Raw genomic sequence first — 13705 nt, 5'->3', positions numbered from 1 at the left:
TTTTCTCTTAATAAGTCTGGCTAGGGTTTTATCTATTTTGTTAATTTTCTCAAAGAACCAGCTCTTGTTTCATTGATTTTTTTCTATTGTTTTATTCTTCTCAATTTTATTTATTTATTCTCTGATCTTTATTATGTCCCTCCTTCTGCTGACTTTGGGCCTCATTTGTTCTTCTTTTTCCAATTCCCATAATTGTGACTTCAGACTATTCATTTGGGATTGTTCTTCCTTCTTTAAATAGGCCTGGATTGCAATATACTTTCCTCTTAGAACTGCCATCACTGCGTCCCACAGAAGCTGGGGCTTTGTGCTATTGTTGCCATTTGTCTCCATATATTGCTTGATCACTATTTTAATTTGGTTATTGATTCATTGATTATTTAGGAGCATTTTGTTAAGCCTCCATGTGTTTGTGAGCCATTTTGTTTTCTTTGTACAATTTATTTCTAGTTGTATAGCTTTGTGATCTGAGAAGTTGGTTGGTAGAATTTCAATCTTTTTGAATTTACTGAGGTTCTTTTGGTGGCCTAGTATGTGGTCTATTCTGGAAAATGTTCCATGTGCACTTGAGAAGAATGTGTATCCTGCTGCTTTTGTGTGTAGAGTTCTGTAAATGTCTGTTAGGTCCATCTGTTCTAGTGTGTTGTTCAGTGCCTCTGTGTCCTTATTTTCTGTCTGGTTGATCTGTCCTTTGGAGTGAGTGGTGCGTTAAAGTCTCCTAAAATGAATGCATTGCCATCTATTTCCTCCTTTAATTCTGTTAGTATTTGTTTCACATATGTTGGTGCTCCTGTGTTGGGTGCATATGTATTTATAATGGTTATATCCTCTTGTTGGACTGACCCCTTTATCATTATGTAATGTCCTTCTTTATCTCTTGTTTCTTTCTTTGTTTTGAAGTCTATTTTGTCTGATACAAGTACTGTAACACATGCTTTTTTCTCCCTATTGTTTGCATGAAATATATTTTCTATCCTTTCACTGTTAGTCTGTGCATATCTTTGGGTTTGAGGTGAGTATCTTGTAAGCAGCATATAGATGGATCTTGCTTTTTTATCCATTCTATTACTCTGTGTCTTTGGATTGGTGCATTCAGTCCATTTACATTTAGGGTAATTATTGATAGATATATACTTATTGCCATTGCAGGCTTTGGATTCGTGGTTATCAAAGGTTCAAGGGTAGCTTGTTTACTATCTAACCATCTAACTTAACTCTCTTATTATGCTATTATAAACACAGTCTGATGATTCTTTATTTCACTCCCTTCTTACTCTTCCTCCTCCATTCTTTATATGTTAGGTGTTTTATTCTGTACTCTTGTCTTTTCTTTGACTGTTTTTGTGGATAGTCAATTTTATTTTTTGCCTTTAGTTAGTATTTGATTGGTCTGCTTTCTTTGCTGTGATTTTATTTTCTCTAGTAACATCTATTTAGCCTTAGGAGTACTTCCATATAGAGCAGTCCCTTAAAAGTACCCTGTAGAGGTTGTTTGTGGGAGGCAAATTCCCTCAACTTTTGCTTGTCTGGAAATTGTTTAAACCCTCCTTCAAATTTAAATGATAATCATGCTGGATATAGTATTCTTGGTTCAAGGCCCTTCTGTTTCATTACATTAAATATATCATGCTATTCTCTTCTTGCCTGTAAGGTGTCTGTTGAGAAGTCTGATGATAGCCTGATAGATTTTCCTTTGTAGGTAATCTTTTTTCTCTGGCTGCCTTTAATACTCTGTCCTTGTCTTTGATCTTTGCCATTTTAATTATTATATGTCTTGGTGTTGTCCTCCTTGGGTCCCTTGTGTTGGGAGATCTGTGGACTTCCATGGTCTGACAGACTATTTTCTTCCCCAGCTTGGGGAAATTTTCAGCAATTATTTCTTCAAAGACACTTTCTATCCCCTTTCTTCTCTCTTCTTCTGGTACCCTTTTAATGTGAATATTGTTTTGTTTGGATTGGTCACACAGTTATTTTAATATTTTTTCATTCCTAGAGATCCTTTTATCTCTCTCTGCCTCAGCTTCTCTGTACTCCTGTTCTCTGATTTCTATTCCATTAACAGTCTCTTGCACCTCGTCCAGTCTGCTCTTATGTCCTTCCAGAGATTCTTTCATTTTTGTTATCTCCCTCTGGAGTTAATCCCTTAGCTCTTGCATATTTCTCTGCAGGTCCATCTCCATGGTTATGACTTTTATTTTGAATTCTTTTTCAGGAAGATTGGTGATATCTATCTCACCAGGCCCTCTCTCTGGGGTTGTCTGAGTGATTTTTGTCTGGACCAGATTCTTCTGCCTTTTCATGGTAATAGCAGCGGTTGCAGGCAGGTGGCACATGTGTCAGCTTGGAGAACAAAGTCCCTTTCTGCTTGTTGGTCACCTTGACCTTCTCCGCTGCCTGTGCCATCTACCCGCACACTGAGAGTAGACTCTGGGATAATCTCCTCAACTGCCATGGGTACGGCAGCCCTCGGGATAGTCTAGCACACTGTGGGGAGTTTCAGCCATGCCGGGTGTGTTCTCCTGCAAGAACGGCCCCCCCTTCATGCCTTCCAGACCTTGCTCCAGCTTCCGCTGACTGTCCTAGTTAGCTGCTCGGTGGGAGGAGACCGTGTGGTTGCTGTGGGCAGGGTCACTCTCCAGAGGGTCCGCAGGTGTGGTGGGTCAGCTGGTCCACTTGCAGCGCCGGCCAGGGGGAATGAATGGCAGGCTACTTATTGCCGTGAGGGGCTTCAGGGCTGCTTTATCCCCCAGGGTTTAGGGGGCCCAAAGTTCTTCAAGATTCCCAGCCTGCTGGGCTGAGTGTGCTGGGACGATTTTGTTCAGCTGTTGAGCCCTTGTCCCTTTAAGACTTTTAAAAAGTGCACGCTTTTCTCTTGTCCCAGGGAGCTGGCTATAAGGACCCACTTGCAGTCTCTGTCTCGGATCCTATCCTTCCGTTTCTCTAATATCCAGCACGCCAAGCAATGTGTGTCTGTGCTCCCAGTGCAAATTACTAGGGCTGGTTATTTAGCAGTCCTGTGCTTCCACTCCCTCCCCACTCTGACTCCTTTCCTCCCACTGGTGAGCTAGGTTTTGGGGAGCGCTTTGGTCCTGCCGGTTCATGGCTTTGTATCTTACCCCCTTCGTGAGATGTTGAGTTCTCACAGATGTAGATGCAGCCTGGTTGTTGTACTGTATCCTCTGGTCTTTTAGAAATAGTTGTATTTGTTGTATTTTCAAAAATATATATGGTTTGGGGAGGAGATTTCCGCTGCCCTACTCACGCCGCCATCTTAAGCCATTTCACCTAACAATTTTTGAGGCTCTTGAAGGTTCATGGCTAAGCCAGGAATGGGCCATGGTCTGGGGCCTGGGGCTCTTCTCCCTACACCCCCACATTCTGGCACAGAACCCCAAGAATTCTGAATTCAAATGTGGGCAGGAAGATCTTTATAAAGGTACGTTTATCAAGGTAGGAAGACAAAACATTACTTTATTGCTTTTAAATATTTAGACATACAATATGTGGACCTCCTATTGTATTCTTACCCCAACCCCCAACTCCCTTTCATTGGAGATCCTAAATGAATCTATTTCTTAATGTAATGGATATATTGGTGTATAAGACATAGCTAGAATCATAAGGTTACTACAGGACATACACAAATGCGCACATGTACTGTCTCAGGTATACAGTTCCCAAAAAGAGGGAAACTCACTGTTAGAACTACAAAGCTGCCCTGAGAGAATGCCGTAAAGTCCTGGAAACACTTTTTGGATGCACAAAGTCTGGTACTTTGGTGTTTTCACCACCCTACCTCACTGTTTTATTGTAATTTCTTGAATATGCCTAGCATATATTAGGTGTTTAATATTTACTCAATGAATGAATGAATTGTCTTCAGAGACAACTCATAGGGCTCAGGAACCATGGTGTGTGTAAGTCAAGGAAAGGGGAGTACATGGCGTGAGTCACAACGAGGACACTCTAGTCAATAGCAGTAAGTTTAAGAACACCACGCACAAAGAAAACCTTTCCTCAGTTTCGGACAGAGACTCAATCCCCTGATCCAGGACAACAAAAATCAACGTATTCTCTGGAAACTGCCTTCCTTGCCTGCCAAAATTCCTGCCGTGTAACTTGGACTAAACTTGAAGCACCTCCAACTTCTACATTTCTTGATGGAGTAGTGTCTGTGCAAATTCAGGATATGAGTCAGCATTTAAGGAGGTAACAATGGTGAGGCCCATGATACGTTTCTTCACAGCCAACTGGTTTCATTCCAAATAGCATGACTTGCTCAGGAACTTCTGCAACCTCAGGGAAGTATAATTTGCTGAATACCTTAAAGTATCTTTTAGACATAAATAAAACATATAGTCTCCATTTTTTAAGTTCATGCTTGCTTTATTTTAAAATCAATTTCAGAGACAAAGGCACAGAAAATTGTTTAACATTATTTGTATGCAAATAATATGGAATGCAATAATTAATGTGCAAAAAGAATATTTTTACCTAACTTATATCTTCAAATTATAATACTAGTATTAATGTTTTTAGCAATGCATCATATGGTAGCAATTCAACAGAATAATACAAGATAATGCAGAAAAATAAAAAAGATGTCATATTCAAATGATTCCCTGATCCTTTCAAGGACTGAAGTGGAGGAATGTTGCACAACTTAATCTATGATATTGTATTTGAGAAACACACACTTTGACTTTAGAACTATATATTTCAGTAAAAATTAACTTACTGTACTTTCCCTCAAGATCTTAATTTCTAGAACACAAATAGAGCAGCTATTATTTATTGAGTGCCTATTCTATTCCAGGTATTCTGACCTATATTATTCTTAGTGCTTACAACTATGCTGCATTTCTCAGGGGAGGAAACTCTCAGAGAGGTTAAGTAACTTGTCTAATGGGCCTCAGTTTGAACCCGAATTTCGACAGAGACCATCTCAACACAAAACCTATCACCTCTTGTGGGCCATCAGGGACTCTGGAGAAACTAGATGCAAAAGTGGACAACATTGACCTGATCTTGTTGCATTTGTATATGTCCAAAGTGTACAGGATATCACTCACTGTACTTGTTTAATTTTATGACATCCACATCTTCATAGAATCTTTAAAGGACAATTTTTTTTTTAATAATTATTTTTTATTGAAGGGTAGTTGACACACAGTATTACATTACATGAGTTTCAAGTGTACAACACAGTGGTAGAACATTTATATACATAATTCTAGGTTCCAGCTATCACCCTACCAGGCTGTTACAATATCTTGACTATATTCCTTATGCTATACATTACATCCCGGTTACTAATTTATTTTACCATTGGACGTCTGTCCTTTTTTTTTTTTTTTTTTTTTTTTTTTGTGAGGGCATCTCTCATATTTATTGATCAAATGGTTGTTAACGACAATAAAATTCTGTATAGGGGAGTCAATGCTCAATGCACAATCATTATTCCACCCCAAGCCTAATTTTTGTCAGTCTCCAATCTTCTGAGGCATAACAAACAAGTTTTTACATGTAGAACAAATTCTTACATAGTGAATAAGTTACATAGTGAACAGTACAAGGGCAGTCATCACAGAAACTTTCACTTTTGCTCATGCATTATGAACTATAAACAGTCAGTTCAAATATGAATACTCATTTGGTTTTTATACTTGATTTATATGTGGATACCACATTTCTCTCTTTATTATTATTATTTTTAATAAAATGCTGAAGTGGTAGGTAGATACAAGATAAAGGTAGAAAACATAGTTTAGTGTTGTAAGAGAGCAAATGTAGATGATCAGGTGTGTGCCTGTAGACTATGTGTTAATCCAAGCTAGACCAGGGCAATAAAACATCCACGTATGCAGAAGATTTCTCTCAGAACGGGGGGGTGAGGTTCTAAGCCTCACCTCTGTTGATCCCCAATTTCTCACCTGATGACCCCCCTGCGACTGTGCCTGTCTTAGGTTGTTCCTCCCTTGAGGAATCTTACCCGTCTCTGGCTAACCAGTCATCTTCCGGGGCCATACAGGGAAATGTAAAGTTGGTAAGTGAGAGAGAAGCCTTATTGTTTGAAAAAGTTAGCTTTTTACTTCTTTGCATATTTATGCCCTGTGGCTTCTATGCCCAGCATTTGTCTTGAGGTATCTTTACCACTTGGAAGAATTATGATACTCGGTAAATTTGATATGAGGCACGAATTCTATTTAAGGGTTGTAATTAGGAAGGAAGAAGAAAAGCTATAGAAGTAGCTAAAGGACAATTTTTAATACACTGAAACCTTATTCAGAGGAAAGCTTATGATACAAATAGGCACTTAACACACGTCCTTTATGATGAAGTGAATTCCTGTTTTAGAAAAATACAGGCAAATCTTGCAGAAATACAATTCTTGTGCATACTGGGAAAGAATACAAATCACCACCATGATTAAAATCTATTTATTGCATCCAATTCCCCTGTCCCCAACTATTACTTGGAAAGCAGTGGAAAGAGTCCTGGGCTGGGAATCCACTGGCTCAAGCCATCATGTTTAATAGGGTGAGTCATGCAAGCCTTGCTTTCTCAGTGCTGTACGTTTCATAAATTCCTTGTGGGATAACAATGCTGGCCTCGCCAAACCCACAGGACAGGACGATTGTTAGGATAAAATGAAGTATATGTGAAGGCTTTTTTGGAAAGCATATAAATGCTGATGCAACTATAAATAAATGTTGTATATAAATGTATTGCTATAGTTACTATTAAATGAAGGTTCAGAGGCCACACCCATAAATTTACTAAAATAAGGTTCATCTTTAAAGATCTGGGTAACAAGGCGGCTCAACAAAAAGACTCAATCTGACAAAACAAAGGAGGCCCCAAGTTAGGGAGCAGTGATGAGGAACAGAAATATGGTTTTAAAATGAGCAAATACTGGTCAGAAAGCAGTGGATAAAAGCTCACACTTCAAACAAAAGAAATCTTTCCACTATGCCAAGAAGTGTTGTATTCGCATCCTTATGAAGACATGACACGTTTCGATGATGTTTATCTCAGGCGCCAGGTGAGAGGCAATGACAGGCTCTGAAACCTGGGCAAAGTTTTATGTCTCAGAAGGGTCCCCACTCACCCTAAGGAAAATTATCCCAGTCACAATTCCACCTACCAGCACAGGAAAAAGCCCCCTTTCCAGATTTTAAAAGAAAACTGTTTTAAACAATACTTCTGAAAGCATTTTCCTTTTCTCCATCTCCCTGGAATGGTGTAAGGCAGCTCACTCAATGAAGCCTAACTTAGAAAAATGTTTAAGAATTTATAATGTATCTGGCAGGGTGCTGAAAGCTGTGAGATAGTCCTGAGCTGTGTTGGGAATATGTAATTAGATAAAAATAAAGAGAGTGACATTAGTTCAATTATTTGTTGCCCAACGAGACTTCTTCTCTCATCATAAAGCAGCACACATAATAGATGAATCTACACATTTTGAATTTGTAATCATGACTTTTGCAGATGTTTTCATGACTGCAGTATATACCAGATACTTTTTTAAAAATCAGCTCTCTGGTTGTGAAAATTAAAGAGTTGGGGTGGAACTCTTTGAGCTGATGATTGTGCTTGAGATGAGCTGGAGCTGAGGCAAATGGACTGAATGATCCCCCCACACTATTGTAGACATATGGGGCACTATGTCTTTAAGATCAGGATATAGCACTTACCCATGCTCAAAAAATGAGAATGGTATAAGCTTGTATCACAAAATTCACACTAAACTTCACCAAAACCTTTGAGACATGTATGTTATATTCTATATGCAAATATAAACAAATATTTGCATTACATACTAAGAAAAGTCTAAAGTTCCATCACTTCTACAGTTTTTGAGTGTCAGCATGGGGCACTTTTCACGTAATTCAACATAGGAAAGGGATGCCAAAGGGCATGTTTAGATGTGTATGGATTAATTGTATCCTGACGTGTTTATTCAAAATTAGCCAGATTAACAGCACCTGTGATTTACAAGAATGTGGCTTTAAAGATTGAGACACAGGGGAAAAAAACTGTGATTTTAAATGGCTCTTAATTCTACTAGTATTACAAAAAAAACACCTTGTTTTTAAGAGCAAATCTGAAAGGCAGAGATATAAGTTACACTGGTTTTATTCAACTTTTTCAACTTGAGAGACTTTAGAATTCCTTAGATTGTTCATTATGCTACCACACATACAAAAACACAGCAACTAGAACATATTGTTTTAAAAATGTGGTCCAACTGTAGAAAACATAATGTAAGATAAGACACTTTGTTTTGCAAGACTGTGAATCCTAAGAACTGTGTATCCTGGCATAGAGCATATGGGGACTTAACTTTTTTCCTTTTCAATATTCTGTTTGGTCAATGGATTATTTTTAATTGAATTCAGTTCTTTTAAAAATTTTTTCATGGGTAGTTTAATTAAAGTGCTGCATTAAATGCTATTTTGGAACAACATGTGTTGGGAATGTAATGTGATATAATTAATATAAGATGGCATAGCTTTCTTTTCTTCTCAGATAATTGGATGTTTTTGGATTGCTGTTAATCACTTTGTCTTTTGCAAACACTGACAGTAATAATACATGATACATAAGAAAGAGTGCTACCAAGTAGTAACTAAGCTATTTTATTCTTATAGGACGGGTACATTTGTTGGTTGGATCTTTGAAAACTGCCTAACTAATACAAATCAGGCATTTAAATGTGATGTAGATTAGACTAGAATAAAATATGTGAAAAGATATTACAGTATTTATTTTAGAAATGTAATTTAAGGAAGACTACTGTGCACCCATGTTCAGACTATGCTCTGTAATTTCCCAGTGATAATGAAAACACTATTTGCTTCTCTTTAGGGAGGGATACAGAGTTTGAACTTAACGGCAGTCAAGAAACATAAGATCTTTCTCACCATCATCTCAGTGCTAGAATAAAATAAGGATAAGTAATAGAACCTATCTGATAAGACTGAATGGCAATATATGTCAGCTACACCTATATTGAGACTCTCAACCATTTTGGACCATGCAACTTGTTCATATTCAATCAGAATGAAATCTCTAAAATAAATCTCACAATATATATTGAGGCAAGGAATGTTTTTATTAAGATTTTTATCATGAAGGTAAGTCAACATTATACTAGATGCCTTATAGTGATGTGTTTCAGTCCATTTGCTTCAGCTGAATAAAGGTTATAATGAACAAGGCAATCAGTGTGACTTCTGAGAGAGACACATTTATCAAACCCTTGGACCAGCACACACACAATGTAGTCCAGGGCCATCTGTACTCTCTGAATCTTTTCTGGATGGTGGATAGCTCCTGCCAGGGACAGAACAAACTGTTTTTTAATCTGATCTCCCTCCTTCCTACTTCCTAGTCATGAAAGAGTAACTGCCATAAATTTGGTCCAAAAAAGTGAGATTAAGTGAACAGTTCAGTTGTATTTAAACTTGGCAAAAAAAAAAAAAAAAAAAGGAAGGACAAGGAACAATGAATGCAAAAGAATTCTTGTTGGGACAGAATCAAAATGGAATTTCACAGATGGTTTATGCATCTTAATTATGGGCAAAGTGTATCCTTAATTTCTGGTCAAAGAACATTATTTGCATTCTGTGGATAAGCAGCTCATAGTTTCTGAAAGGGAGTAACGTTTTTTTGGGGTAGAGTTCTTCATTATGAGTGGCTGTCTCTGTTCCCTGCATATTATATAACATTTCCCATCTCGGACTCCTGGAGTACTGAACTCCGATGGCTCCCCAAGACAATCTCCCCTCATGCCCCCAGCTTTCCAAATCCTTCCAGGGAGATGGGTAACACCACTCCCAGCAGAGAACCTCTGTAGCAGACAAGGGCATAAGGAGTATTCATACAATTTGATGTTGGAATTATATTTCTTCAGTGATTAAACCCAAGAGTTCACAGATTCAGTTTAGTTCACTGGATCTGAAGTCACTTTGCAACATTTCAGGAAAGGACATTCTAGGAAAAAGGGACAGAGTTGTGGTTAAGAAAATGGATTCATCTGAGCTCTATCACTTTGTATTTGTGACATCTTGGGCAACTTTTTCTTTTATAACTTTGTATGGTGACAGATGAAATTTATATACATTTCATGATGTATAAATATTGAATCATTGTTGTACACCTGAAACAAACATATGTCAACTACAGTTCAACAACAAAAAAAGAGAAAGAGAGAATGATATTTACCCCATGGGCTTACTGAGAGGATTAAATGTGCTCATACACGTAACTTGCTTAGCTTAGTTTCTGGTTCTCAGCAAGCGCTCAAATGTCATGACTGTTAGGCATAAAAGGGGCAAAGTGAGAGTTTATGCGCTAAAGGCTGCCAGTCACAAGGACCAAGAAGTTGTCAGAACAATGTACACTAGAAGAAACAAGGGTGGCCTCAGGAATAACTAAAAAATAAGGCAAATGGCAATTTCTACTATTAGAAATGCCTTCCTTGTCCTGTTACTTGATGAAAGAAAAATAATAAAGTATGCATTTTCCACAAATTGACAAAGCATAAGATTAGCTTTCATGTTTATTATTTTTGCCATATTTTAAATTTATCACTGACTCCTGTCTTAAATATATCCAAATTCAGAATTTCTACACTTGATAATTCACAACTGCTCAACCTATGTCAAAATGTTTTGTATCATTATGTGTTCACAATGAAGAACTATGAAAACAAGGAAAGCATACTAATACTTACATTCTTAATTTAACAAATATATTGAACACCTAACATGCTGTTCTTCTCTAAGTCTGTAATTCATGTTTTTACTGATTGAGACAACTCTAATCTAATTCAACATATCTAATCAAAAATAAATCAAGAACATTTTAGTTAAGAATAATGTATGGCAAAATGCCAAAATGTAACTCAGTAACTCACTGAGTACCTGCAATAATAAAATATCATGTAATCTAGACTCCAGGATCTGACTTTTTCTAAATGAATACTATTTCTAGAGATTTAAATACCTTTGTGCCATAATAACACAGTAATGTAAATGTGGTATTGAAAAAAATTTATATATATACACACATATACATATACACACACATTGTTGCACAAATAGAACACTTTAAAATACGTGTTAATTGACCAAAGACAAAAATAAGCTAGAATTACTATAGTCATGCATTACCAGTAAGACCATTATGATAATACTCCAATTATTTTTCACAATCTGTAGCACCCCATCCATACCTCCTAGGTTAGGTCACTGCGACATTACTAGCTTGATAATTCACAAGTTGGTAAATCGTGCTATTATCAGAATTGAAATCATTGTATTTATGTATTTCCACATACTAGTAACAATCAGAAAGTAAAATTTTAAAAACTAGTCCATTCATAATTGCATCACAATGAATAAAATGCTTGGAAATAAATTTTTAAAAAGGAGTGCAAAACTACAAAATATTGCTGAAAAATTTTTGTAAGTATTTAAATGGAGAGATAGTCCATGTTCATTGTATGCTTTAAAGGACAGACATCACTGAAGGACTCAATATTGCTAATGTCATTTCTCTCAACTTCATCTATACATTCAATGCAATCCCTACCATAATCCCAGCAGGCATACGCACGTGTGTGTGTGTGTAAACTGGTAAGTTGATTCTAAAATTTATGTGGAAATGCAAAGGAACCAGAAGGGCAAAAATAATTTTGAAAAAGAGTAAGTTGGAAAAATTATACTCTTGATTTCAAAACTTCTTATATAGCTATAGTAACCAGGACAGTGTGGTAATGGCATAGGATTAACATGTAGATCAATGCAACAGAACAGAGTGTCCAGAAATAGACTCATAGATATAAACACAACAGATTTTTGACAAAAGGACAAAGGCAATTCAGTGGTGAAGGATTTTTTTTTTTGACAAATGATGCTGGGACAACTGAGCATTCCTATGTAAAAAACAAAAACAATTTTTACCCTTTTCACACTATACACAAACTGAACTCAAAAGAACAAACTGATAAACTGACCCTCATCAAAATTAAAAATACCTATGCTTGCTTTAAAATACACCAATGAGAAAATGCAAAGATAAGCCACAGATTGGGAGGATATAGCTGCAAAGTATATATCTGATTAAAGACTTGTTTCCAGAATATATAAAGAACTCTTAAAACTCAGTAATAAGACAAATATAGCAATTTAAAAATGGGCAAAAGATTTGAATGGATATTTTACCAAAGAAGACATAGAATAGTGAATAAGCACCTAAAAAAGATGCTCAACATCAATAGTTACCAGGGGATTGTGAATTAAAACCACAATGAAAAACCATCGCATATCTCCTAGGATGGCTATAACCAAAAATAACAAACAACATCGAGGGCTAGTGAAGATGTGGAGAAACTAGAACTATTTTGCACTGCTGATTGGAAGGTAAAATGGTACAGAGACTTTGGAAAACTGTTTGGCTGTATTTTGAAAATATAACATGCACTTACAACTGCAGCAATCCCACTTCCAGATGTCTACTCAAGAGAAATGAAGATACATGTCCTCACGAATGCTTGCACATGAATTTCATAGCATTAGTTATCACAGGTAAGTACTGGAAACATTCAAATGGTAACCACCATGTGAATGGATAAACAAAAATGGGGTACGCATATGACAGAAGTAGCAGCAGCTGACTACTGGTACATGCTACAATCTGGATGAATCTCAAAAGCATGCAAACTGAAGAAGCCCAATACAAAAGACTACTGTATGATTCCATTTTTTATGAAATATTCACAAATGGTAAATCTATAAAGACATAACGCAGACTGGTTTGTCTTGTAGGGCAGGGGCAGGTGCAGGAAATGACTACAAATGAGCACAAGGGAACTTTTAGAGATGACGGAATTGCTCTTAAACTGGATTATGGTAGCTGTTACACAACTCTATAAACCCACAAAAAATTATTCAATTTACAGTTACAATGGAAGACTTTATTGGTATGGAAATCATACTTCAATGAAACTGGAAAAAAAGGAAAAAATACTTCAGGTTAAAGTAGGAACTGATCATTTATTAAGTACGGGTGATGTAAAGGATGGAGTCAGTTCTGGAATTAAAGATGGCAGTCTTAAGGGTTTGTACAATGAATAATGAGCTTCTGAACCTGGCTAATTGAGAAAGAGAGAAGGAAAAGCCAAAATTCTTTATAATTTTCTTCTTTATTTCACTATTAGATAATAGCCTTGGTTTCCTTAGCTGGAAAATAGGCATAACAGTACCTCCTTCATAGGGATAAAATGAGACCTAATGGGATCATGGACATAAGAGCTCTCACTATAGTGGTTGGCACATAGATGCTAAGTATTAGCTATTAACAGTGATAAAAACATTCAGGTTTCCTCTATAGAGGTGAAAATACTTAAGAAAACATGTTTCTCTACTTCCATAGCTATGAAATTTTCCTTCTTACTGTAAAAATGGAACCACAATTTAATGAACCTTACAGTTTGTTGTAATAAAATTACTGACAGTGGATACATTTTGTTTTTCAATCAGAAATTTCAAAATGTACCATTTTCAAGCCATATTTAAAAAATTCAAAATGGTTAACAAAATTAGACATATCCATTGGCATGAATGAAAACTAGTTGATTTAAATACAGGAGCTTATCAAGAACCATAAACTATCTGCAGACAAGTTAATCTTACAT

The sequence above is a fragment of the Manis pentadactyla genome, chromosome 7 (assembly GCF_030020395.1).
Source record: "Manis pentadactyla isolate mManPen7 chromosome 7, mManPen7.hap1, whole genome shotgun sequence".
NCBI lineage: Eukaryota > Metazoa > Chordata > Mammalia > Pholidota > Manidae > Manis > Manis pentadactyla.
The sequence above is the reverse complement of the archived record's forward strand: the minus strand, read 5'-3'. Positions refer to the sequence as shown.